General features: G+C 44.7%; 2 long non-coding RNA genes across 2 annotated transcripts in view; both read right to left on the bottom strand.

Moving 5' to 3' along the window:
• The window catches only part of LOC129656143 (uncharacterized), a 42958-nt gene that overhangs the window by 14632 nt on the left and 4869 nt on the right, over positions 1–23457 (bottom strand). The window lies entirely within an intron of this gene.
• LOC129656142 (uncharacterized) lies at positions 435–23457 on the bottom strand. Its single transcript, XR_008716224.1, has 2 exons — positions 23216–23457; positions 435–2854 (listed from the first exon to the last, which is right to left on the bottom strand). It is a non-coding gene; the product is annotated as an uncharacterized LOC129656142 (long non-coding RNA).

Genomic DNA, 23457 nt, shown 5'->3' with positions numbered 1-23457 from the left:
TACATTCTGTTTGTCCATGGTGGGATTTACAACATGATCTTCCCTTTATTGGCTGCCTTCCCTCCCCAGTCTCATGCCCCAGTCCATGCAGAAGTTTCCTGGGAGCACTTCCCAGATAAATAGCCGAATTTCAATCCTTATGTCAAGGTCTGTTTCTAGGGTAGCCCAAATTAAGACACACTCGTACACACACACACTCATACACACACACACAATTTCTGGTTGGAATAAAAGAAACTGGTAACAGTGAAGAAAAATACTGGGGAGAAGAACCCTGGTTGAGGATGAGGTAGCAGAAGATTTATTTGTCACTAAATACCCTTCTCTTACCTTTTGGCTTTTGGACCATGTCCATGGATTTTCTATTTAAAAAATAAAATACTTTTTTTTTTTTGAGAGTTGTGAGTTAAATTTTATTTGGGGCAAAATGAGGACTGTAGCCCAGGAGGCAGCATCTCAGGTATCTTTGAAAGACTGCTCCAAAGCAGCAGTGGGGGAAGGTCAATATATAAGGTTTTGGTGAATGGAGAGTTCAATACCATTAAGCACTCAGTTTACAAAAGGGTTTTCTGTTAGTCATGAGGCTCTGATGTCACCATGAAGGAATTTAGTGCTTCTCTAAATATGAGGAGATGCAAGGACTGAGATCATAAAATCTGTTCCTAAAAACCTCCAACAATCTAAAGACCTGTCCCACCAGATTCCCTGGAGCACAGAGTGCCTCACTCCACCCTGAACCCCCTCAGAGGGTGTTGAAGGTCAACAGCTACAGTAGCGTGGAGTTCAATCTCACAGAGGCAGATGGCAGATGCCTTTGCTGTTCAATTGTTGGCAATGCTCTTTGTAAGTGCCAATTTGTAGTTGATACGGCCCCCTTGTGGTCATAAATCAGACCATACCTTGGGGGGCATTTCATGACCATTCTCGCATTGCTGGGAAGGTTCGTTCCCAGTTCTGAAGGTTTTTGCTGATAGGCCACTCGATGTGCTAGGTCTTAATAGTCAAAGATCTCTGGACTTCTAGACATGGTCTTCTAATCATGGTCCAGGAAAGTATTACTTTTTGTTGCATCTTCCCATATCTAGAGTTACACTATTACAATCATTGATCATATATATATCAAGTCTAGTCATCATTATTTTCATTGGAGGCTCAGTCATACACTTGGTAATACAAGAAACAATAATCTTGTGAAACAGGCAAAATACAATAGTATAGTTAATGACATTAGTGGAATTAAAAGTAAATATTTTAGCCATGAGCCTCCCACACCAAACCAGTTTTTTAAAAGATCGTCAAGACTAGGGAATGGGTCACTTAGGCAGAAATATGATTTTTCATGTGGTTCATCAAGTGTGTTACATTAAAGGATGTATCAGGAATGAAAATGCAGCATTCACTTTGGATTGCAGCGCAGCCATCTCCCTGTGGTGCTGTAAGGTGTCAAGGACCTTGCAGTTGTATAGCACTGCCTTTCTCATCATAGAGATCTCAGAATTCAATACGCTAATAGCCCAGTTATTACCATTTAAAGCTTATGAAAGTTGTTAAGGCTTCGATATGGCCAATTATATCCTCCAACCTCAGTGAAGACACACACACACAAAAAGCTGCTAAATGGTCACACCAGTAGAATACAGAGCTTTGACCAATTGGGATCATACCAATGGTAGATTGGTTGGGGTTACCTCTAATTTGTTAATGTGTATGACCTTAAATTCATGGAAATCCAGGCTACACCTTTGTATCCATCCCTGTAGATATCAAGGCCATAAATTAGTGCCACAAATCCACTGAGTTCCATACCAATTTCTCTCTCTAAGGGTAATAATAGGCATAGTTCATAAAGCACCCAGCTTTGTCTCATAATATTACCAGGTTGGTCATTTTTAGTATGATTTAATTGTTCCCAACATAGAGGAGCTTTTAAATTTAAATGATCATAGTCTGGTGTTAAGCATATAGATCCATCCCATAATTGTGGGAGTTTTCCTTTTAATAGATGAGAGGTTAGTTTTTTGATTAAGACTTAGCTCTCATCACTCTGATTGAGTTTGAATGACCCTAAGAGAAAACTTAAATCTATGGTCAAGATAAGAGCAGGTATTATTAATTGGCCAGATGAGAGGATTTCATCTAGTAATATCATGAACAGACAGAACAGGACTGAACTCTCATCTGAAATAAATTTCCTAGGGCGTATCCAATCAGAGTCCTGAAAAAGGGAAATCCACCAAGGTAACCCAGAATTACTAGACACAGGTTATTGGCCACAAACTGAGATTTAAACTAGTGTAGAATCATGTCCATGATTGAAAACATTTGATTGATAGGCACAAGGAATCAAGAAAACATTGTAAATGATCATATGAATCAGGTCCAGCATCTTGGGCAAGCGGTCTACTTCTGATCTTGTCGTTTACTCACCCTAGTGTAGTGCAGCTTCCTCTTTGAGACTCATTTTAAAGTGAGTTTGAGGTCAGCAGGCCTCTCTATAGACCAGTCCAGCTTAGGGGCCTTTGGAAGTGGGAGTCAATTCAAGAGTCAATTTCCCTTCCTTTTCACTGTGCATGAGTCAGTTAACAGTATCTGACAGAAAGGTCCATCCATCCAGGTTGGAGACAGTTTCTTAAATTATGTCTCTTTCCAGTCTTGGTTGCAGGTCATGCCTGAGGCATCCAAGTTAGTCTGCTGAGGAGGCTGATGGCTGTACGGGGCCACTGCAAGGGGCTACTGCTGAAGAGGCTGATGGGTACAAGGGGCCATTGCTGGTACCAAAGCTCCAGTTCCTCGTGGAGTCCAGGCGAAGGAAGGAAGTCCATTCTGGGTCACTTCATTGTGCCATAACTGTCGACTAAAAAACATGTACAACTTGAGAGTTGTGAGTTAAGTTTTATTGGGGGCAAAATGAGGACTGCAGCCTGGGAGGCAGCATCTCAGATAGCTCTGAGAGACTGCTCCCTATTTTAAAAATAAAATACTTTTTAAAGAAAGCAACTGGTTCCAAATAGGAAAAGGAGTACATCAAGGCTGTTTATTGTCACCTTGCTTATTTAACTTATATGCAGAGTACATCATGAGAAACGCTGGGCTGGAGGAAGCACAAGCTGGAATCAAGATTGCTAGGAGAAATATCAATAACCTCAGATATGCAGATGACACCACCCTTATGGCAGAAAGTGAAGAGGAACTCAAAAGCCTCTTGATGAAAGTGAAAGTGGAGAGTGAAAAAGTTGGCTTAAAGCTCAACATTCAGAAAACGAAGATCATGGCATCCGGTCCCATCACTTCATGGGAAATAGATGGGGAAACAGTGTCAGACTTTATTTTTTTGGGCTCCAAAATCACTGCAGATGGTGACTGCAGCCATGAAATTAAAAGACGCTTACTCCTTGGAAGGAAAGTTGTGACCAACCTAGATAGCATATTCAAAACCAGAGACATTACTTTGCCAACAAAGGTCCGTCTAGTCAAGGCTATGGTTTTTCCTGTGGTCATGTATGGATGTGAGAGTTGGACTGTGAAGAAGGCTGAGCACCAAAGAATTGATGCTTTTGAACTGTGGTGTTGGAGAAGACTCTTGAGAGTCCCTTGCACTGCAAGGAGATCCAACCAGTCCATTCTGAAGAAGATCAGCCCTGGGATTTCTTTGGAAGGAATGATGCTAAAGCTGAAACTCCAGTACTTTGGCCACCTGATGCGAAGAGTTAACTCATTGGAAAAGACTCTGATGCTGGGAGGGATTGGGGGCAGGAGGAGAAGGGGACGACAGAGGATGAGATGGCTGGATGGCATCACTGACTTGATGGACGTGAGTCTGAGTGAACTCCGGGAGTTGGTGATGGACAGGGAGGCCTGGCGTGCTGCGATTCATGGGGTCTCAAAGAGTCAGACATGACCAAGCAACTGAACTGAACTGAACTGAACTGAAAGAAAGCGACTCAAAATAAATACTTTGGTAGTGTAAGTTGCTCAGTCATGTCTGACTCTTTGTGACCCCACAGACTATAGCCTCCCAGGCTCCTCTGTCCATGGGATTCTTCAGGCAAGAATACTGTAGTGGATTATCATTTCCTTTTCCAGGGGATCTTCCCAACCCAGGGATCGAACCCAGGTCTCCTGCACTGCAGGCAGATTCTTTACCATTGAGCTACAGGGAAGTCCAATAAGTACTTTGCTGCTGCTGCTGCTGCTAAGTCGCTTCAGTCGTGTCCGACTCTGTGCGACCCCATTGACGGCAGCCCACCAGGTTCCCCCGTCCCTGGGATTCTCCAGGCAAGAACACTGGAGTGGGTTGCCATTTCCTTCTCCAATGCATGAAAGTGAAAAGTGAAAGTGAAGTTGTTCAGTCATGTCCGACTCTTAGCGACCCCATGGACTGCAGCCTAGCAGGCTCCTCTGTCCATGGAATTTTCCAGGCAAGAGTACTGGAGTGGGGTGCCATTGCCTTCTCCGAATAAGTACTTTAAAGAACTTTAAATCATTAAAAGTACAGTAAGTACTTTATATCATTAAATTACAATAAGTACTTTAAATAATAAAAAATTAACTGTTATTTTACATCAACATAGTCACACGTGCTTTATATCAAATACTACCATATTGGAGACCACCAATGCATTAATTTATGTCACTGGGCAAATGCTCTTTGATAGAGTGAGAATTGATCTTTTCTTATGGTTTGGTTCATGATTTTTAATATTTAATACAAGTGTCATTGATTAGAAAGACTGTATCTCTGTACAGGTGATCTCCTAAAATTCAGGCCAGTGTGTGTCCTCTTGCATCAATTTGCACAAATGCACAACCTCAGTAAACTGAATAACCAGATGCAGGCTGACAAGACCTAGTGATTACATTCACTCCCTGTGCATAATGGTCAGCTGTAGAGTCAGGATAACACTGCACGTGCACCTCTCCTGACTTTGAGCTACTTCTGATGGGACTTTCACGTTTAACATAAGCAATGAAAGCAGATACTGTTAATGATTCAATATTAGAATCAAAATTGTTCCTGCGCATTCCAGATCTCAGATTTGTTTAATTAAGAGTATCCCAAGTTGGCAAGGCAGGCTGTGTAAAAATAAAACATAAAAATGTTGCTAATTTTATTACTTATATCTTGAACCAAACTTTCTCAACACTAGGCAATAGAAAAAAATACAGGAATAAACTGATGCCAAGGATGATTTAAAACTGCAAGTGCATCATCATCAAAGAGTCTATAAATAATAAATGTGGAGAAAAGGGAACCTTCCTACACTATTCATGGGAATGTAAATTGGTGCAGCCACTATAGAGAACAGTACAGAGGTTCCTCAAAAAACTAAAAATAGAGTTGTCATATGATCCAGCAATCCCACCCCTGGGCATATATCCAGAAAAAACCAAAAACTCTAATTTGAAAAGATACATGCATCTCAGTATTCATAGCAGCACTACTTACAATAGTCAAGACATGAAAGCAACCTAAGAGTACATCAACAGATAAATGGATAAAGAATATTATACACACACACACACACATACACACACCTACAATGGAATATTAGTCTGTCCTAAGAAAGAATGAAATTATACCCTTTGCAGCACCATGGTTGGAGGTAGAGATTATCATAGTAAGTGAAATAAGTCAGATAAGGATAAAATACCATAAGATATCATTTATATACAGAATCTAAAAAAATGATACAAATGAACTTATTTATAAAACAGAAATAGACTCACAGACATAAAAACAAACTTACTGTTACCAAAGGGGAAAGGGGTGAGAGGAGGATAAATCAGGAGGTAGGGATTAACAGATCCCTAAATATAAAATAGATAACCAACAAGGATCTACTGAAGAGCATAGGAAAGTATATTCAGTATACTTTATATACTGAATATATAATAATTTTATATAATATATATAAAACCTTTAATATTTATATTTATTTTAATATATTTTAATATATTTTTATAATATATATTTATTATAAAATATATAATAATTTTAATAGAAAAGAATTTGAAATAGAATATCTATGTATATATGAATCACTTTGCTCTACACCTGAAATTAAACATTGTAAATCATCTACACTAAAATAAGTAAATAAATAAAAAGTATAAACTGCAAGTGTATCCATGACCGTGAATTTTCAAATATTTGTGCTTTTGAAATTAGCCTCATTATTCAGAGGGGCTGGCTTCATAACAAGCAAATGTTATAAACGTAGCCTGTAAAGTACATGTCTACTAATAAAATAACTTTCCATCTATTTCTTCTATGGGTGTTCAGTGCAATATTTTAGTTGAAAAATGAGTTACATTTCCATGTTTGAACCTCTGGTGTGGAGGACGGCAACTAGTACAGACTGCTGCTTAGAACAGAGCTGTGGTTAGGTATGCGTGTTTCAGGCAGGCCACCCCCATCAACCGTGTGGAGAAGGGGTATCAGGGAGTGTGACCACAGCTCTCTGCCTCCTGGAAAACTACCCAGGAGGTAGCGGAAAGTCAGACTGGAGACTGATTTGCCACTGAAGCTTGACAGAGGGTGGTTGATATCTTGAGTGTGCGTGTGAGAGTCTGTCTCTCTGTGTGCTCAGTCGCTTCAGTCGTGTCCAACTCTTTGTGACCCCGTGGACTGTAGCCCACCAGACTCCTCTATCCATGGGATTCTCCAGGCAAGAATACTGGAGTGGATTGCCAGGCCCTTCTCCAGGGGATCTTTCTCCTGCATTGGAGGCAGATTCTTTACCACTTGAGCCATCAGGGATGTCCCTAGGGAAAGCATATTAAATAAGCAGAGAAGTAATCAAGTGCAGGGCCCGAGAAGCAATGCCATGGCACCATCAAGCACTCTCTCCGCAGACACAGGCGCTGAATTCACAGCCAGACCGGAAAACGCCTCCAGGACTTGCATTCTGAATATGGCAACTGTGCTATAAATGCTTCTTGGTTGATTTATTCCCAAAGGCAAAAGATTGCATTACAACTAATCCCACTGAAACAAACTTACCAAAGTTTCAATATCATATCCAAACTTGCTCAAATGTCTCCATCTAGACCGAGATAACAATTGGCACTTTAAGAAAAATTATTATGATTTTTTTAATTGGGAAAGGTCTACGTACATTGGCTACTTTTAAATGGGATCTTTTCTCATTAATGAAGGAAAAAGAGAAAAGGAAAGGAGGGAGGGACCTAGGACCACCCCAAGCATAGGCCTCAGCTCCACTGCTCCACCACTGGGAAGTTAAGGAAACTGAGCTCCAGGGATCCTCGCCTGCAGTTCCAAAACTCTGTGCCTAATTTCATATTTGTGATTTCATAGCTTTTCTTAAGGCATGCCCACATTATATAGACTCCTAGGACCCCCAAACCAGAGCCAGCCTTTGCCACCAGCTGATTTTGAACCCCCTTTCTCCTGCTGTCACCTGCCAGGATTGCTCTCCACACCTCACCCTGCTCATTTCCCAACTCACTACTTTCCCCCAGCTGCTCCAGCCACTGGTCTCCTAATTCCTCGAGCGCATCAGGCGGTGGCCAGGCCTCAGGGTTTGTGCACTGGCTGTTCCCTCCTGCAGGATGTTCCCCTGCTCCCTCCCAGGTGCTCGCCGCCTTGGGGTTGTCTCAGGCACCACGTTCTCCATGGACCTCCCCATTGAACCTGCTCCTCCCTCCCCCTGCACTCACCCTCACCCTCCCCACCCAGTCAGCTTCCCACATCATTTGTCATCTGCTAACATGTATGGATGTGAGAGTTGGACTGTGAAGAAGGCTGAGCACCGAAGAATTGATGCCTTTGAACTGTGGTGTTGGAGAAGACTCTTAAGAGTCCCTTGGACTGCAAGGAGATCCAACCAGTCCATTCTGAAGGAGATCAGCCCTGGGATTTCTTTGGAGGGAATGATGCTGAAGCTGAAACTCCAGTACTTTGGCCACCTCATGCGAAGAGTTGACTCATTGGAAAAGACTCTGATGCTGGGAGGGATTGGGGGCAGGAGGAGAAGGGGACGACAGAGGATGAGATGGCTGGATGGCATCACTGACTCGATGGACATGAGTCTGAGTGAACTCTGGGAGTTGTTGATGGACAGGGAGGCCTGGCATGCTGCGATTCATGGGGTTGCAAAGAGTTGGACACGACTGAGCGACTGAACTGAACTGAACACACTTCACCCTGAAGAAGGAAATGACAACTCTCTCCAGTATTCTTGCATGGAGAATTCCATGGACAGAGGAGTCTGGTGGGCTATGGTGCATAGGGTCACAAAAAAGTTGGACACACTAAACAACACACTTCGTAATCTAGTTCTTTACCTTTTCTTTTCTGTCCCCCATTGTCCCCACATTAGAATGGAAGTTCCATGAGGGAAGGGAAATTCAAAGTCGGTTTTGTTCACTGGTGCATTCCTAGCACCTAGTACAGAGTGCACAGGAGTCACTCAGTTAACATTTATCTCATAAATGCATGTAGGGCCTGAGGCAAGCACCCTGCCTGCTGCAGCTGGGGGCTGGCTCTGGCCAAATGAAAGGAAAGCTGCTTCTCAGAGGTGACTTGGTTTTGCGGGCTGGGCCAGGTGTCTGACCTACGGGCTGAGGCCACGGGCACCACTATATCCTGTCCCTGCCTGTCTGCCTCAGGAGGATCGTGGAGCCCTGGACAGTGCTGCCACCTAAGAGTGAGCGCTTCCCAGAAACGCTGAGGCTGGGATGGGGAGGGCTGGAACGCGGCTGTCTCGTCAGGGCGGGGGACCGTGGGCCTCCATGAGGCCAGTCCTACGCCAGTGCAGAGATGTTTATTCAGAGCTGGTGCTAATTTCCTGCCTTCGCACATCTGGCAGACACCCACCAGCCTGACTGGGGGGTGCAGTGCTGGCGCTCCTGGGAATGAGAGCCTGGTGTCATTCTAACCCCGCCGGGGACACATCATTGAGTGGTATTTGATCCTGGCGCCGCGAACAGGGCGTTTGTCTATGAGGTACAGGGTGTGGGTGACACCGAGATGTCCACGGAGCCAGGGATCCCCAGCTAGTCGGGGCCCCTCCCGCTGCAGACAATGCTGATGACATCATGACGGTCGGGGATTTATATAGCAGTTTAGGATTGCCAAAGCTCTTCGTCATAACCTCTTTCGTGTCATGGTCATCCAAACCTGGTAGAAGCAGAGACCAGGAAACACCGTCCTGCTTTCCACAGGAAGAACACGAGACTGAGTGGTTGGGGGTGCGGGGATCGCAGAGCCAGCGCGCGTCATGGCTGGACAGGCTGTGCCCTGTCCTGTGTGCTCAGTGCGCTCACGGGCCCGCGATACCCTGGGGTTCTCACTTGTGGCCATATTCCCCAAAACCTTCAAGGCGGCCGAGTGCAGACACTCATCCCCAGGGCTGCGTGAGGGGCAAGTCGCTTCATAGGCTGAATAGCAACGCTGGCCTCTCAACACCCACAGCACACCCCCAGCTATTCACCAGTCTCTCCCCGATGGCAGCAAAAGAACAAAACAAAACCACTTGTTGCTTTTTGGAAAATGGTAATCAACTGAGAGTCAGTGAAAATTGAAGACGCAATTACCGGAGTAATCTTGTGATGAGGAGGATCATAGCTGTGATGGCAGGCGCATGCGCAGCTGTCTTCTCTTCCGCACTTGCCAGGAGCCAGACTTGGTGCTACGCGCTTAACACATGTATCTCATTTATGGCTTCCAACTGCTCTGTGATGCAATAGTATTGTTACTCCCATTTAACTGAGGCCTTGAGGTGCATTCCTCGCTTAAAGCCTTACAACTAGTAAATGGTGAAGCCCAGACTCAAATTTTGAGTCTGTGGTAAAGCCCATGTTCTGAAAGTTTATGTTGTATGGCCCCTCAATGCACATGAACGCTAGAAGAGGCCCCTCTTCTAGCAGCCTGTGTATGCTCCCACACTTTGGAGTAACCTGCAGAGGAGAACAGTCTCAGACTACATCCTGTCTCTTTTCTCAGTTCATTCTGTGTCTCTCCTCCCATTCCCTCCCCCAACCCTTCCTCCTCTTATCTCAAGGTCTTCTTCTCTTACCTTTCAGACCAGGAAAATCAAAATTCTTCTCTCCTGACCATGCAGAACAGTCCATTCATTCAACAAATGTTTTGGGTGACTGTTTCATGTCAGGTCTTTCCTAGACACTGTGCACATGGAGTGAACAAAACTGATGTGAATCCCTGACTTAATGATGTGATCATGCTGGTGGAGAGATGGACAGAAAATACACAAGGGCAAGCCAGACAGGTACTGCTGAGAGGGAGAGAAGGCAAGGGAAAGTGGACGCAAGGATGGGGCTGCCCTTTAAGGTGAGGAGGAGGTCAGAGAAGGCCTCCCTGAAGAAAAGGCATTAGGACTGAGATTGTAATTCAGATAGGAGCAGGCTAACTGGAGGGGATGGCATGGGGTGCAAACTGGGAGCCAGAGATGAAGCCCTAGAAGGGACTGCGGACTCCCCACCGCCCCCACAATGGGCTAAGGTAAAGAGGTAGAGTTGCAGGTGCGCAAGGTCTCCTGGGCTCCAGGGCTCCTGGTGGCGGTGGGCAGCCGGGGAGTCGAGCACTTGCCTTTGGTGGGGGCAGCTTATTTGGGTATCTGAGCTGGGAGGAAGCCTTTGGAACTAATCTGAGCCTTATGTAATGTTAAGGTTGAAAAGCAGAAAACACCCTTTGAGGTTAAAATATAAATAACCCAAGGGGCCTCATCCTGGCTGATCCTGGGCTCTAGAGAGAAGCCAGACAGATCAGAGCAGATATTTCAGGGAAAGTCCACTATATACCCAAATACTGACTTCACAGATCACCTTGAGAATTAAATGAGGTGATACGTGTAAAACCCTGTGCTTCATACCTATGACATTAGATATTCAATTTTCCTTTCCTTTTCTAACTAAAGAAGTTACCTCCTTTCTTAAGTCCTGAGCCCTGCATGGACCTTGAGGGCCTCAAAAGAAAAAAATAATGAAACTATATTGGATCCCCAACAGCTTGGAAGCTCAGCTCCACATCTGGGTCTTACCTTTCCTATAAATAGTGACCCCATGAGATTACCAATAAATTGTGCTCACTGAATAGCCTGGAAATAAATGGCTTCCTTCTTAAGGTTCTCCTGTAATGAGATTTCTCATATTTGAACCATGAGAAGAGGAAGTAGGGCCGTCTGAGTGGGGCTACAGAGAATTGAGAGCAGGCATCCCCCGCCCTTCCCATTCAAGGACATTGCTTCATCTCCCAAGTGAAATGCAGGCCAGGGAAGCCTCTGGGGGGCCCAGCGGCTGCCTTATAAGGACATTTGCCATGCCTGCCAGGTGTGTCATCCTGAAGTCCAAGAGCAGGCTATGATGGCCCCAGTGAGTCAAGGCCTGGGTGGGTGAAACAGCCTCTGGAAGCCATGTAGGGGACAAGTGAGAATTTTCTTAATCTTCCCTCTTACATGTTTCCGTATGTTTTAAATTATTAGCTCATTAACCTTGGCAATCGAGGAAACAGAGAAAAAGATTTTTGAGTTTAAAAAACAGTCCTCATAAGCTTTCACTTCAGTAGTGGAGGAAAGTCTCTGCTTTTGGGGGAAGTCAGGTGGGGGCAGGGGGTAGCAATGAAATAAAGAAGATGTAGGTCTGTGGAGAAATCCCCTTGAGAATTAACACACAGCAGCCCCTTCAAGTGGGCTTCCCAGGGGGCTCAGTGGTAAAGAATCCACCTGCTAATGTAGGAGATGTAGGTTCGATCTCTGAGTTGGGAAGATCCCCTGGAGGAGGGCATGTCAACCCACTCTAGATTCTTGCCTGGGAAACCTTATGGCCAGAGGAGGCTAGCGAGGTACAGTCCAGGGGGTCGCAAGAGTCAGATATGACTCAGAGACTAAACTACCATCACCACAGCCCCTATAAGACAAGACAATATATACAGTGATGCAGAGCTGGCCTCAGCCCCATGGTGGCCCCAGCGAGACCCGGGCTCTTTCTGTTGTCTCCCAACAAAAGCCAGCCAGGGATGGGTGGAGCGCCCTCAGAGAATAGTGGGCCTTTTGAAGTACACTAAATCCGACACAAAGAGTTGGCCATGACTGAAGCAACTTAGCATGCGTGCACAAAGCAAACGAAGGTGCAGTAGGCCTGACCAGAGGTGGCGTAGTGTCATAGTTAAGAGACTGACTTTTGAAATCTTATAGGTCTTGGCTTTACCATTTTAGCTGGGTGGATTTGAGCAAGTTAATTAATCTTCCTAAGTCTTGACTGCCCCTTGTACCTGTGAAGTACCTGTTCATTTAGCAAATATCTACAAAGCATAGCAATGTTTTACATAAACTCATCAAATTTTCATAAATAGCCTGTGATGTAGACCCTATTATTATCCCCATTTTATAGGTGAGGGCACAAACCTGCCAAGATCACATAGCCAGTCACTGGCAGAACTGGAATTTGACCCCAGATAGTGGGGCTCCGGGCTTCCCTAGTAGCTCAGCTGGTAAAGAATCTGCCTGCAATGCAAGAGATCTGGTTCAATTCCTGGTTTGGGAAGATTCCTTGGAAAAGGGATAGGCTAACCACTCCAGTATTCTTGGGCTTCCCTGGTGGCTTAGATGGTAAAGAATCCGCCTGAAATGTGGGAGACCTGGGTTCGATCCTTGAGTTGGGAAGAGCCCCTGGAGAAGGAAATGGCAACCCACTCTAGTATTCTTGCCTGGAGAATCCCCACGGACAGAGGAACCTGGCGAGCTACAGTCCATAGTGTCAAAAAGAGTCAGACACGACTGAGCAATTACGCGTTGCACAGCACAGTGGGGCTCCAGGATCTGTGCCCTTCAGCCCTAAGCTCTGCTGCTGAGAGTTTATTCAGCACATGATGGGGTTCTGGAGAATTCAGTGGACCCTGTAATGTAAGAGCTCTCACCACAGTGCTGTGCAGAAGCCAAATGCCACCTATTATTACCTCCGTTTATCTACATAAGGGGTGGGAGACTACCCAGAGCAGACTCTGAGAGGAAGATTCCAGGGCTGGTGGCTTAGCAAGACAGGCCCTGGAAGAAACTGATAGGAGAGTGAGGGAATCAGGCCTGGAAAGGTAGGGACCCTAGGTTGTGAGATTTCAGGCGAAGTCTCATGAGATACAACTTATAAACTGGTCCCCATCAAAGCCAGGAGCTGGACTTTGTGCTCATAAACTGTCAGCCCTGGCTAAAGGGGGCCCTGAAGAAATGGAAACTCCCAGGCACTTCTGGGCAGGCAGTGTAGTGACCAGGTGGCAATCTTCCAAAGAGGTTGGCTGGTATGGGGCCATTAAAAGAAAAGCAGCTCCCACCCACCACTGCAGCTGGTCCCTTGGCTGGAATTGACCTTCAACTTCTTCCTCCACCATTTCCCTCTCTCTCCACCAGCAGTTCTACCAGTCTAGGTGGCTTGTTTGCTGAAATGACACAAACTTTAATCCGTGAAGGATCTGAACCCTTGGTTGCCATGCTCTCATCAGGTATCACCCATCTTCAGCTAAAACCTGGCACCAAGGTATTCCCTCCAATAAATCCCCGAATTTCCAAACTATTCCTCCTTATCCCCAGGATGCAGCAGCAACCCTACCTCCTCATGATGATCAGGGTCATTTACTCTGCTACGCTGCATCTGTTCACTGTTCTCATATCTTTTACATCTGTAACCTTGGTGGCTCCATTCACAGGCCCACTGTACCAGCACTGGGAAGGCTGAGAGCAGGTCACGTCATCCTGTCCAGCTGGTTGCTGAGTCTCTGATTCTATAGTAGAGTCTTTCTGGTGGGCATTCATATATGATATAATAATCCCTACACTTTGGGACACCTTTGTGTGCTCTTCCCCCACATCACCTCATCCCCAATCTTCCAGTCTTATTGCATCCAGACCCTTGACCCAGCAGCCAAACCACCTGCCACAGCTCAGGATTAAAGCCACGTCTCTGTCTTCACAAACAGGATGACTGCTACAGTGCCTGCAGCTCTGCCCACGGGGAGGATCTTCTCCTGCCCTCCTACTCTCTTCAGACTCTCCTGAGTGGAATTGTGATGCAGCACAGTCTGTTTTTAGCTCACACCAACGGATCCAGTCAGCTCTCCATGAGTCAGGGCTGGATTTTTTTCCCCTCCTTTGCCAACTGGTCACAGGAAACTCCTGACCATTGGTATGAGGTTATAGGGAAGTGTCAGTTCAACACAAGTAGAGAAGGAAATGGCAACCCACTCCAATATTCTTGCCTAGAGAATCCTGTGGAGAGAGGAGCCTGGGCTGCTGTCTATGGGGTTGCACAGAGTCGGACACGACTGAAGCGACTTAGCAGCAGTAGCAGCAGCTGATATGTGAGTCTGTTCAACTTGGTCAGAGTATTCATGCCCTCTGGACCTGGACCTGCTCAGGCCCACTCCTAGCTGCATCATGACCTCTGTAGGATGAATTATGCTGGGCCTCTCCAGCCTTATGACTTGTGTGAATGACAGCCCTCAGTCTCTGAAGGGTAGTTCTGGATTCACATGTATTTGATGACTTCTGGCAAGATGTTCAGTCTCTTCCCAGGTTTAGTACCCTGCCAAGGGCTTCTGTTTAAAAAGTGCATTATTTCTTGCAACAGATAGCATGTCCTTGCTCTAGAACGTAGGTATCTGCACTGCATCTCCTCTAATGCAGCTTGTCAGAGACATCGCACAGTGCTCTCCTTTACTGCAGGTACCTCCAGCACTGTGGGGTTTTCCAGTTCACGTGGCCCCGGAGGCAGGACACCTTATACTGCAGCTTAGACCTGCTGCAGAGCCCCGTCTTTCTCTGGGACCAAATCAAAATTGCCGGTCATGTGAAAGTCCTCTGATAAATGGATTGAAGCTGTTGTCACAAGTGCAATATATACTGCTTCCAGTACCTGAAGGACTTCCCAAGATCTGTGCCTGCTTCATGGTTGTAAAGAGGTGCAGATGTATTAACTGATCCTTTGCTTTGGAGAGAATGTTCAGCATAGTTCAGAATACTGGAGCCTAAAAACGTTACCATATAGCTGACCCCTGGAATCTCTGTAAGGTTTATTTCCAACACTCTAGAACACATATATCATCTTACCAGGGCATCCAGAGATGCCACTTCCAGTTTATCAAGTCTTATCAACATAAAGACATCAATATTGTGGACCGAAGGGCAAAGCACTTATAGCTTTTTAAGAAGGGAGAAGGTTGAATTTTCAGGAGACATATTTAGATGAGCATGCCATCAATGCCAAGGAAAAATGTACAGTTGTATTAGTTAACCTTTTGTGATTGGATAGAAAAGAAATTAGTGGTCAATAGGAATTGGCAAGAGTTCTCTAAAAATAAGTCTGGCCAAGAGCACATGGGGCACAAAAGAGAAATTGGAAATCAGTTCCTTTTGTCTTGATAGTGAGTACAAAAGAATGATTGAGAGGAGAGTAGGTAGAAGAGATAAAATGCATGGATAAGATGTTTATTATTTATATGTTGTATTTACCCACACAATTCTTATTCATCAATAGTTGGAAATTAAATGTAATTTGTTCCCCTTTGTTGGTGTAGGAATGGACTATGAAAACGTTATCTTGTATTTCTTGGGACTTAGGGAAAGCTGGAGTCAAAAATGCAGGACAAATTCCATATGCGTGAAGTTTTGCCACCAGGGGCTAATCTACCAAGCCAAGATGCCTCATGATGAGAAATTATCCCACATTGCAACATGTTCCCCAAATGGCAGCAAAGATAAATCTCTCATATTGCTCTTTTAATCAACAGGATGAAAAACTTTCCCCCATTTTGGCAAATTTATTGTTTTTGCTATTACAAGAATAATACATCACACTGTTCATTGTAAATTTTTCAAAATATGAAATAAAATATGAAAAAGTAAAAGTGTTAGTCACTCAATTGTGTCTGACTGTTGTGACCCCATGGACTGTAGCCCACTGGGCTCCTTGTCCCTGGAGTTTTCCAGGCAAGAACACTGGAGTGAGTAGCCATTCCCTTCTTCAGGGGATTTTCCTGACCCAGAGATCAAATCCGGGTCTTCTGCATTGCAGGCAGATTCTTTACCAACTGAGCTATAGTGGCTCAAGATCAAAATAAAGTATGAAAGTCACTAAAAAGTCTAACTTGATCCAGTGATAATCACTGTTAATGGTTTCATAATACTCTTTTATTATTTTCTTGCTGAATGAAAGGAAGGGTGGGTAGGTAGATGGATAAAAAGCTTTATAATCTGTCTCTCTTACTTGATATACTGCAGGCATTTTTTCCTTATATTAATAAAAATATCATGTAGGGATGTGAGAGTTGCACCATAAAGAAGGCTGAATGCCAAAGAATCGAAGCTTTCGAACCTTGGTGCTGGAGAAGACTCTTGAGAGTCCCTTGAACAGCAAGGAGATCAAACTAGTTAATCCTAAAGGAAACCAACCCTGAATATTCATTGGAAGGATGAAACTGAAGCTGAAGCTCCAGCACTTTGGCCACCTGAAGTGAAGAGCTTGCTTATTGGAAAAGACCTTGATGCTGGGAAAGACTGAGGGCAGGAGAAGGGGGCAATAAAGGATGAGACTGTTGGATGGCATCACTGACTTAATGGACATGAGTTTGAGCAAATTCCAGGAGACAGTGAAGGGCAGAGAAGCCTGGCATACTGCAATCCACGGGGTCAAAAAGAATTGGACACGACCTAGCAACTGAACAACAACAATAGAAATGCAAAGATATAGAGATTGCTTCTCTTCTAACAATTGCATAATATTCCATTATATGGCTGTTACCATAATTTATTTAACCAAATCACTATGACAAAAGATTGACTTATTTTCATTTTCAACTGTTTTATTATTAATGGTGCAATTAATATTCTTGCACATAAACTTTGTACTCTTATCCAGTTATTCCTAGAGGATAGAGTCCTTGGACTATTGGGTCAAAGATCCTGTAAATTCGAAATTTTGAATTTCTATTGCTTAATTGCTTTCAGAGTACATCATGAGAAATGCTGGACTGGAAGAAGCACAAGCTGGAATCAAGATTGCCGGGAGAAATATCAATAACCTCAGATAGGCAGATGACACCACCCTTACGGCAGAAAGTGAAGAGGAACTAAAAAGCCTCTTGATGAAAGTGAAAGAGGAGAGTATAAAAGTTGGCTTAAAGCTCAACATTCAGAAAGCTAAGATCATGGCATCTGGTCTCTTCACTTCATGGGAAATAGATGGTGAAACAGTGGAAACAGTGTCAGACTTTTTTTTTGGGAGCTCCAAAATCGCTGCAGATGGTGATTGCAGCCATGAAATTAAAAGATGTTTACTCCTTGGAAGGAAAGTTATGACCAACCTAGATAGCATATTAAAAAGCAGAGATATTACTTTGCCCACAAAGGTCCATCTAGTCAAGGCTATGGTTTTTCCAGTGGTCATGTATGGATGTGAGAGTTGGACTCTGAAGAAAGCTGAGCACTGAAGAAATGATGCTTTTGAACTGTGGTGTTGGAGAAGACGCTTGAGAGTCCCTTGGACTGCAAGGAGATCCAACCAGTCCATCCTAAAGGAGACCAGTCCTGGGTGTTCATTGGAAGGACTGATGCTGAAACTCCAATACTTTGGCCACCTCATGTGAAGAGTCGACTCATTGGAAAAGACCCTGATGCTGGGAGGGATTGGGGGCAGGAGGAGAAAGGGACGACAGAGGATGAGATGGCTGGATGGCATCACCAACTCGATGGATGTGAGTTTGAGTGAACTCTGGGAGTTGGTGATGGGCAGGGAGGCCTGGCGTGCTGCTGCGATTCATGGGGTTGCAAAGTGTCGGACACGACTGAATGACTGAACTGAACTGCACTGAATTGCTTTCAGGAAGGGTTCTATAAATTTATACTCCCACCAACAGTGCAAGAGAGTTCCTGTTTTTCCCACCTCCTAGAAACAGTAACTTTCATTGTTTACATGGAGGTCAAGCTCTGCCATATGTTTCATGGCCATTGGTATTGTTTCTTTTGTAAATTGTTTTCTAAATTATCTATTGTCTTTGGTCAACTTTTCTCTTAGGGAATTTCTCTTTTTATTACTGATTTCTAAGTACAGGTTACTTATTAGGGATATAATCTTTCTAATATAGGGAGATATTTTTAGAAAGCTATTTTAATGAAAGTTCCCGGTTACTGAGGAAAAGATATAATATTATGATTAAATAATTGGCCTTTCATATACTGAGATCCTCCTCAGCTCTAGGCATAGAAGATATGTACTTCACATAGGATATGGAAGATGCACGCAGAGGCACCTTCCCTGAACGCAAGGTGCTGATTGTTTAAAGTAAGAGATAAACCAAATAACAAATAAATAAATAGATGCCGCATCACATGAAACATCATAAGAGAGTTACAGGCAAGGTTCAGTGAGGGCCCAGCAGGAGAGGGTTGGCTCTGGTCTGGAAGAGCAGTAAAGTCTCCAGCTCTCTTCCCTGGTTATCCTGGTTGTCTACCATGATTGGCTTAAGCTGTTTGTATTTTTCTTTCTTTGTTTCTTTTTTTTTTTTCAGTAAAGTATTTTTTTTTAATTGAAGTACAGTTGATTTACAATGCTGTGTTAGTTTCAAGTGTACAGCAAAGGGCTGTGTGTGTGTGTGTGTGTGTGTTTATGTATGTTCATGTGTGTGTAAGTGGCTTCAGTCATGTCTGACTCTTTGTGACCCTATGGACTGTAGCCTGCCAGAATCCTCTGCCCATGGGATTAGCTAGGCAAGAATACTTAAGTGGGTTGTCATGCCCTCCTCCCAGGGATCTTCCCAAGCTAGGGATTGAACCCACCTCTCTTTTATCTCCTGCATTGGCAGGCTGATTCTTTACCACTAGCTCCACCTGGTAAGCTTATATATATATATATATGTATATATATATTCTTTTTCAAATTCTTTTCCCACACATGTTATTTTCTTATTGATTTGTCAGTGGGTTACTCAAATGTAATATCATTAGAAACGGCATCTTGGACTCTTCTGGGATGTTTTGAATTCAGAAATATGGTAGAGTGGGGTTGTTGGGAGAGAGAGCAATTTTCATTTAACAACTTCCCCTCTTCCATCCCCTATGTCTATCAGAGAATGCACAGGCCTGGAGTGAGGCTCCCACAAGAACCAAGTCCCAGACCACTGGAATAATACACCAAGCTCAACTTAGGAATGGTGCTTTACACTGAATGAGTTTAGGCTAAATCCCCAAAGCAACTGGCAGGCTTTGAGGATCTTCAGTAGAGGGGTAGAGGGGTTGTGCCTCCTATTCATGCTGTGAAAGTGCTTTAACTGCTATGTGGAGGGTGGGTTCAAGGAGAGCAAACTGGAAGGCAAGAAGGCAGAGCTGCTGTAGGATGGAGATGCAGGCCTGAACTGAGGCTCATCCATGGAGTGGAAAGATGTTGCAGAGGCGGGAACTGGTGACTATCTGCACATGGGGGATGGTGAGGGTTAGTGATGGTGCCGTTCACTGAGCTAGATGGCAAATGGGAAGAAGCAAGTGTGGGAGGAGTTTAGTCGAGAAGAAGTTCCTGTGGGATGCGGAATGAAGATACCCAGAAGGCAACCACATATGAGAGTCCACAGCCCATGGCCAACTCTCAGCTGGAACTCCAAAACTGGGATTAAAATATACACATCACTATTGGTGGTTCAGACAGTAAAGAATCTGCCTCCAAGATAGGAGACCCAGGTTCAATTCTCGGATCAGGAAGATCCCTTGGGGAAGGAAATGGCAGCCCACTCCAGTGTTCTTGCCTGGAAAATCCCATGAACAGAAGAGCCTGCTGGGCTACAGTCCATGGGGTTGCAAAGAGTCGGACACAACTGAGTGACTTTCGCTTCACATATACAAAACAGATAACCAACAAGGATCTATTGTATAGCTTAGGGAACTATTCTCAATATTTTGTAATAACCTATAAGGGAAAAGAATCTGAAACTGTATATAATATACAATAGGTCCTCCCTGGTGGCTCAGTCAGAAAAGAATCCGCCTGCAATGCAGGAGACCAGGATTCTTTCCCTGGGTGGGGAAGATTGCCTGGAGAAGGAAATGCCAACCCACTCCACTGTTCTTGCCTGGAAAATCCCATGGGGAGGGGAGCCTGGCAGGCTACATACAGTCCATGGGGTCGCGAAGAGTCAGACACAACTGAGCAACAAAAACAGCAACAAAATGTGCTGTACACCTGAAACTAACATCAATTACACTTCAATAAAAATGTAAAATTTTTTAAATTTAAATGAAAAGTTAAAAAATAAAGCTATGAGGCTGCAGCCTGTCAGTGAGCACTGACATCCTGGAATCACCCTCGCAGCGGCAGGATGAGCAGCAGAGGCGGCCCAGAACCCTAGGGAAACCCACAGAGGGAGCGGCCCGCTGGATGACCAAGGACCCCTGGATGGATGCCGCCGTATGCGTCAAAACAAACTGAAGACTTGTTCTCCAGCCCACTTAGTGAACTCAAGCTCAACACTTTAAAATACTGTCTCCAGGATTTCCATTCCCAGTTCAGTCAAACCACGTTTCTCACGTCTACGTAAATGGCTGAAGAAACCAACCTCAGGGTACGTGGCGTCTCTGTCACCGGGCTCATTCAGTGACTTTTGCACAATCCCAACTAGCCTTCTATTTCTGGGGCTCTGCATTCTCACCATACATCCTCTTCATCTCATGCATAGCCCCGCGGAGAAATATTTCAACATAAGGAAGCATATAATGCGGAGGAAGAGAAAACACACCCTCTAAGTGCTGATGCTTTCGTTGAAATGAGGCGCATCCACCAGCTGCGCTGGGGCTGGGGCCAGTTGGGCAGACTGGGAACCAGATGGCAATGATTTGTCTGCCAGACAAGTGTGTCTGACCCTTGCCTCACAGAAAAGTAATTTTTAGCACTGATTAGGGAGGATTTGCTCTTGCTTTAACATGATCTATTTTTCCACTAGTCAAGACTCATTCAGCTGCCCTCCCAGAGCCCTTTCTTATACTCTGGTCTGAATCACACTTTGAGAAATTAATTATTCACCATCTTGTATCATCAGTTGTGCCCCCAAATACATTAGAAGTTCCCCGAGGGGGCCAGAGACCATGATATTACTTCTCATGGAGTCTCCAGGTACCCGAGGCTGGTCTGCATCCGTGGGAGGCCTTGGTGATGTATGGTGAATCAGGCAGTGTGAGCACTGGGGCCCACAGTCTTGTTCCTCACAAGCAGGGAAACTGAACCCCATGGAGGCTCAGCAGTGTGTCCACAGAGCTGAAGGAGCAACACCAAGATTCTCGAACAGGGCTGTGACTGGTCATGAGCACAGCCATGGCCAGCCCCTCTGCACTTATTAGCCATATGAGCTGGGGCGAGTTACCCTGCCTCTGTGTCTACTTCTACAAAACAGAATCTGTGGGAGAAGTAGAGCTCAGGCAAAGCGTGAAGATTGAGTGGGCAGATCCAGAGAAAGCCAAGAAGACCGTATCATTTCAACGAAGTATTTGCTACTTCTACGTATATAGCACAAGTTCACTGAACAAATACATTTTCAATTCATCTCTACCCAGAGTGAAGTTGGGAGTGGAGCTTCTTGTTCCCCAAGCACAGGACTGTTCCCTTCCAAACACAGGGGTCCATGTGCCTTAGAGCACTGTCCAGGTTGCACCAAAACTGAAACATCAGGGCAGAGACCTGCACCCAGGCCCTGAAACTGGGAAAGAAGTGTGAAGTCAAGCAATCAGAGGCAGAATGCACTGTGAAGGAGGCAGGGTAAGCCCACGAGGACCACGCCGGGTGCTGGTGGTGGGAGAGGAAGGACAGGTTGCCTCACTCCCCAGAGCCCCTCCCACTCCTTGAATCCAGGCTGTGTTCTCTTGTAATAGGGAAGAACACGTGTGACTCCATATTGGATCTGCTCCTTTTACTTTAGCCTTTGTATTCTGTTGCTTTTGCTACAAGTACAGAATGTTGCCTACAGCCTGAAATATATAGGATAGCCGGTTCTCAAGGATCTAACCTTCAAAGGTATAACACTTCATTCAGAAATAATATAATATATGAATGGTATAACCATTCATAGAGAAATTAAAAGTGACAGAACAGAGAATAACATTTGTCTTGTTGGAGGTTTACAGGAATATTGTGATCTGACCTATGTAAACAGCAGCAAGAACAAAGGATTTCCATGCCAAGAAGTTTGTAGCAACCAACCACACCCCCTCCACTCTTAGTATAAAAGAAACCTGAATTCTAACTTCGATAAGAAGGTTCTTTGGGACACTAATCCACCATCTTCTGTTTGCTGACTTTCTGAATAAAGCCACTATTCCTTGCCCCAACAACTGGACTTACTGGCCTGTCTTGCAACGAGCAGTATGAGCGTAGACTAGGGAACACACTCAGTTACACCCCTCTGCTGAGTATATAAATAAATCCCCATGATCTGTTTATGCCACCTCTGTGTGCTTTTATCCTCATGCCTGCCCCAGCCCATCCTCCTATTTCCAGAACTTCAGCCACTAGCATATCCTTTCTCCCTTCCACCAGCATTGCTGCTTTCATTATATAGGGTTTGTACTTATCTATTTGGTTTATTTATTGGTTGGTTTTAGAGTATGCTTCATTAGCACACAGTTTAAGAAAAAACTAGCAAACTAGACCGTATTTGCTAAGGGGTGAATATTTAGGTGATACACTACAAAGAGCGGGGCTTCCCAGGTGCCCCTAGTAAAGAACCCACCTGCCAATGCAGGAGACGTGGGATTGATCTCTGGGTCAGGAAGATCCCCTGGAGAAGGAAATGGCAGTCCACTCCAGTATTCTTGCCTGGAGAATCCCATGGACAGAGGAGCCTGGTGGGCTAAAAGTCCATGGGGTCACAAAGAGTCAGACACGACTGAGCAACTTAGCATGCATGCTAAAAAGAGCACCCATACTACCCAAGGCACCGTCGCAAGCACCACACACATATCAACTCAGAGTCAATCTTTTAAACAGCCTCATCGGCCTTCATTCTGTCATAATCTTCACAACACATTTAAAGAAAGTGAGCACAGAGAGATAAAGTATTCTTCCCAAGGATATGCAGAAAGTGAGTAGAGGAACCAAGAAGTGAATGCACACCTTCTGTCCTCAGAATCCATGTTCTTACCACTGCACTATGCTGCCTTGTAAAAAACAAACAAAAACATGTGGGAATGATTGTTTCAGAAGTAAACATAGTACTTACCTTTAGGGGAGGAAAGAGATATCAGAGAGGGATGAAGGGGAGATGGCCAAGGTCCCCTCATGGCTTAGGTGGTGGTTGCATGCATGCTCAGTCCATCAGTCATGTCTGACTCTTTGCGACCCTATGCACATTAGCCCACCAGGCTTGTCTGTCCATGGGATTTACCAGGCAAGAATACTGGAGTGGGTTGCCATTTCCTTCTTCAGGGGATCTTCCTGACCAGGGATCAAACCCACATCTCC

Source organism: Bubalus kerabau, chromosome 6 (assembly GCF_029407905.1).
Source record: "Bubalus kerabau isolate K-KA32 ecotype Philippines breed swamp buffalo chromosome 6, PCC_UOA_SB_1v2, whole genome shotgun sequence".
Lineage (NCBI taxonomy): Eukaryota > Metazoa > Chordata > Mammalia > Artiodactyla > Bovidae > Bubalus > Bubalus kerabau.
This window is presented reverse-complemented; position numbering and strand designations above follow the sequence as displayed.